At 36.9% G+C, this 4,656-nt stretch overlaps 1 pseudogene; it reads left to right on the plus strand.

Moving 5' to 3' along the window:
- Positions 1–4,040: 4,040 nt before the first annotated feature.
- On the plus strand, positions 4,041–4,456 carry LOC113918275 (annotated as a pseudogene).
- Positions 4,457–4,656: the final 200 nt, after the last annotated feature.

Raw genomic sequence — 4,656 nt, forward strand, 5'->3', positions numbered from 1 at the left:
AAAAGAGTGGCTATCACACACCAAGCAATGCAACTGAAGGAAAGGAAAATTGCCATATACCTCAGAACAGATGAGTGAACTTTGAAATCAATGAGAATTTTGTGTGACCAATTGAATTATAACACAGGATTATCTTTAACATGTTTGACATCCATTGGTCAGAAACTTCCAGCTAATTGAACAGTAGCAAGTTTATTTCCAGCAACTAAAGCACCTTTACTTCTTTCAGCTGAGGAAAACTGAATAAATATATGGTTTTTTTGTGGAATAAATATATGCTTAATCAAATAGGATAAGCTAATGAATCCTAGAGATCTTTGGCATGCTGTAAAATTATAATGTTAATACCAAAGCACCAAATGAAGCATGGATGGAGAAAGGTAATATATCACTATGATACTGTGCATAACTGCCAATGGCTAAATGTCTCCTCCATGTTAAATTTTAACCTCAAACTATTTCTGAAGAATATCTCAGAATATCTCCTCAAAAATGCTACTATGTATTTGCATACACATGCATGGGTGCACACACATACAGATGGTTGGTGAATGGCTAAGCTGATAAACACGATAAATGTTTTCTGAAAGAGACAACTAGGAAACTTTCTCCACAAGTGTTAATGTTTTACTTCTTGATTTTATTTTGTTAGTGGATATGCACCGGGCTAGTTTAAAAGTAAGCTTACCCAAACTATATAATGACTTAGTCATTATTGCTGCCAGTGTGAGTGAACAACTGCAACCTCATGATTTTCAATCAACCAACCATTTAATCACCATCTGAAGAAGGCCATTGTTTCTTTTTGAAAGAAAACTATCTATTGACACACTGTAGTAAGATTGATAAAGTGTCAGATATCAAAAACTGTCAAATGGAAGTCAAGAGTCTAGACGAAAATTTTGAAGAAAATACTGAAGATGTAAGAAATAACTACACATCAGGGCACCTGGATGGCTCAGTCAGTTAAGTGTCTGACTCTTGATTTTGGCTCAGGTCATGATCTCAGGGTCATGAGATTGAGCCCCATGTAGGGCTCCACGCTCAACAGGGAGTCTGCTTGAGATTCTCTCTCTCCCCCTTTCCCTCTGCCTCTTCCCCCATGCGTTTTCTCTCTCAAATAAATTAATAAAGTCTTAAAAAAAATAACCATGCATCCACAACATAGAAGCACAGAGAATGACAATCGGTATGAAGACATGCTCACTGATGAGTGAGTCAAAAAGAGTTTCAGAAAAGTGGGCTCTGAAAGTGAATATATTTTAAGAATTCCATAAGCAATTGAGATTGAGACTTAGAAAAGTAATATAACCTGCCCAAAGTAATACAGTTTGCTTATAAATTGCATTTAAAATTTTTTGGATATCCAACTAAGCCTAAAAGAGCTCTTTCAGTAATGGTATAATTTTTGAAAAATATAAGTTTTAAGAAAGTATTATGTTATAGTTTAATTGGCAGAGTTGTTTCCTTCTCAATCACAAATAAAATAATGGCACTTCTAAGAATTGATGGTATCTTAAATAAATACTGTAACAGGAATTTTTGTGATGTTATTTGCCACCTTTCTTTCTATGCTCTCTCATTCATTGATTTGTGCAGCCCATAATATCAACTTTGTTCTAGGAATTCCACTAAAAACTAAGGATAAAAAGGCTAATGAAGCATAGTTTTGTGATTAATGTGTCCACAGTCCAGCTGGGGAGAAAAATAGAAATAAATAATTATACCATAAGGTGATAAGCACTATAGTAAAGATTTATATGATAATGGTATTATCGGAGTGCATATGAGAGAGTTGCTGCGTCTCTGGGAGATTTTGAGGAAATGTAACAGAAAAGAGACTAGAGATTAAGTCATAAACAAGAGTTCATTAGACAAGAAAAGAACATATTTTGAGCAGAGAGAACAATATATGCAAAGGCCCGGTGGTAGTGATGGGTCCCGGAATATTCAACAAATAGGGTGAAGATAAGAATCACAGAAACATTGGCAGCAGAGGAACTTACAGGGGTAAATTGGAACCTGGTTTTGAAATATCCTCTTTGTAATAATGGGAAACACTAGAGAATTTTTCCCAGCATTTGATTTTTATATTTCTTTTTATAGTGGTAAAAAATACATGACAAAAATTATATCACTTTAAAAAGTGTACAGTTCAGTACTATTAGGTACATTTTACATGGTGGTACCGACATTTGATTTTTAGAGATAATTCTGTGGTGAATAAACTGGAATGCAAAGCCACTAGATAAAAGATGAATTGAACATTTCGATTGAGATATGATAGGACCAAAGTTAGAATTGGAGACTACAAGAGGGAGACAATTAAAATAAAATTTGTAGGAAGAGGATTATTTGAGGGGAACACAAATGAGTTCCATTGTAGATATGTTATTTTGATATGTGTATGAGACATCTGTGGGACACCCTTCAGTACACAATTGGAAATATAGTTTGAGAGCTCAGGGAAGATGTGGAACTAGAATCATTAGTCCTGTTGAAGTGAATTATCTTAAGGAAGCTCCAAGAAAGTGAAGGAAATGAAATCTAGGATGGGACTTTGATGAGACTCAGTATTTAAGAGCTCACTAAGAATGAGGAGTCAATAAGGGACACAGTGTAGAAATAGCAAAGCACTAAGAAAGATATCATAAATGTCAAATAAGGTGGGGCTGCCTGGGTGGCTCAGTTGGTTAAGCATTAAGGCGGTAGACTCTTGATTGCGGCTCAGGTCCTGATTTCAGGGTCATAATCTCAGGGTCGTGAGTTTGAATTCCACTTGAGGCTCTGTGCTCAGGGGGAAATCTGCTTGAGGATTCTCTCTCTGCCTCTCCCTCTGCCCCTTCCTCTGCTCACACTCTCTCTCTCTCTCTTAAATAAATAAATAAATAAATAAATAAATAAATAAATAATATTTTTGAAAAAATCAAATAAGGAAAGTATTTCAAGTGGTAAAAGCATCTAATAAGTATCAAATATTATATTCAAAGAGAATAAGGCTTTTAAAATGTACATTGGATTTGATAATTAAGAGGTCATTGATGAGTCTAGCAAGAGCAATTCCATAGGCTGTTGGGGATGAGGTTATGGGCAGAAGTGGATTATAGTGGGTTGAAGAATGATAGCAGAAATATTAGGAATAAAAATATGAAAGAATAAGAGTAGTGATAGACAATATCTATGGAACACTTATACAGTGCCAGGCATTGTGCCATTTAATTCCCGTACCAAATTTTTCACAATAGGTATCAAAATTTTATAGGCTTAGGAGAGTTACATAACTTGCCCAAAGACACACACACACACACACACACACACACACACACACACACACACACACACACATATAGCTTTCTATAGCCTCCTACAAATACTAAAGGCAGGTTTACACTAGTTTATATACCATTGACAAAGAGTAAATGGAAACTTAGGATATTTACAAAAGTAAGTACAAAATATTCTTTCAAGACATTTGATCACAAATGGAGGGAAGGAGATAAATCAGTAACTACTGGAGGAGGTAGTGATACTAAGGCAAGTTTGGGGCTTTTTGGTTTGTTTTGTTTTCTTTTGGAGGGGTAGTAGAAGACAGAGTTGTTTTTAGATTGAAGCAGACTCAAACTATTTTAATTAGATAAGTAAAAGACCGTTTCAATAATGCAAAAGAGAAAGAGAGCCCAAAGAAGGAAAGAAAAGAAAATTTTCTGTTCATGGGTCAAAGGCTTACTCTCTTTCTCAGAGAATAATCTGATCTCAGAGACAGAAGAGGAATTTGTGGCATTGTATATAGATAACTGAATATGGTAGAGAAGTTGTGGAGTTTTTTTCCTGATATTCACTTTTTCTGACTGTGGAATATGATTGGAGATTTAAAGAGTATAGTAAATATTTACAGAGTATAGTAAAGAATATAGTAAATATTTATAATGAACGTCTCAAAGAATTGGAAAAGAATTTCTTTGAATTCTTTGAATATTATAATTCTATTGAATTGGGGGGGAGCTGGCGCTGAGACCTAGAGCTAAAGCCGGGAGACTGAGAAAATGCAGACCACCGGGGCACTACTCATTTCTCCAGCTCTGATCCTGGCTGTTGTACCAGGGATCTAATCAGGCCTGTGTCTGCCTCCCTCTTGAGTAGGGCAGAGATCCCAGCTAAACAGCCATCCTACAGCAGCAACCCACTCCAGGTGGCCCGGCGGGAGTTCCAGACCAGTCTTGTCTCCCGGGACATTGACACAGCAGCCAAATTTATTGGCACTGGGGCTGCCACAGTTGGTGTGGCTGGTTCAGGGGCTGGCATTGGAACGGTGTTTGGCAGCTTGATCATTGGCTATGCCAGGAGCCCGTCTCTCAAGCAGCAGCTCTTCTCCTATGCCATCCTGGGCTTTGCCCTGTCTGAGGCCATGGGGCTCTTCTGTTTGATGGTCGCCTTCCTCATCCTCTTGGACATGTGAGGTTCCATGAGGGTCACCTACCCGTCCCTGCTGCTTCAACTTCAGGCCATGCCTGGTGCTGGAGCATGCTAAGCTTTACCATTAAACACAATGTTTCTCTAAAAAAAAAAAAAAAAAAAAAATTTCTATTGAATTACAGTAGTAAGTACATTATTGGTGCAGTTTAAAGTAGAAACCATTACTTTGTGTGAATACCAATA

The sequence above is a fragment of the Zalophus californianus genome, chromosome 1 (genome assembly GCF_009762305.2).
Source record: "Zalophus californianus isolate mZalCal1 chromosome 1, mZalCal1.pri.v2, whole genome shotgun sequence".
Lineage (NCBI taxonomy): Eukaryota > Metazoa > Chordata > Mammalia > Carnivora > Otariidae > Zalophus > Zalophus californianus.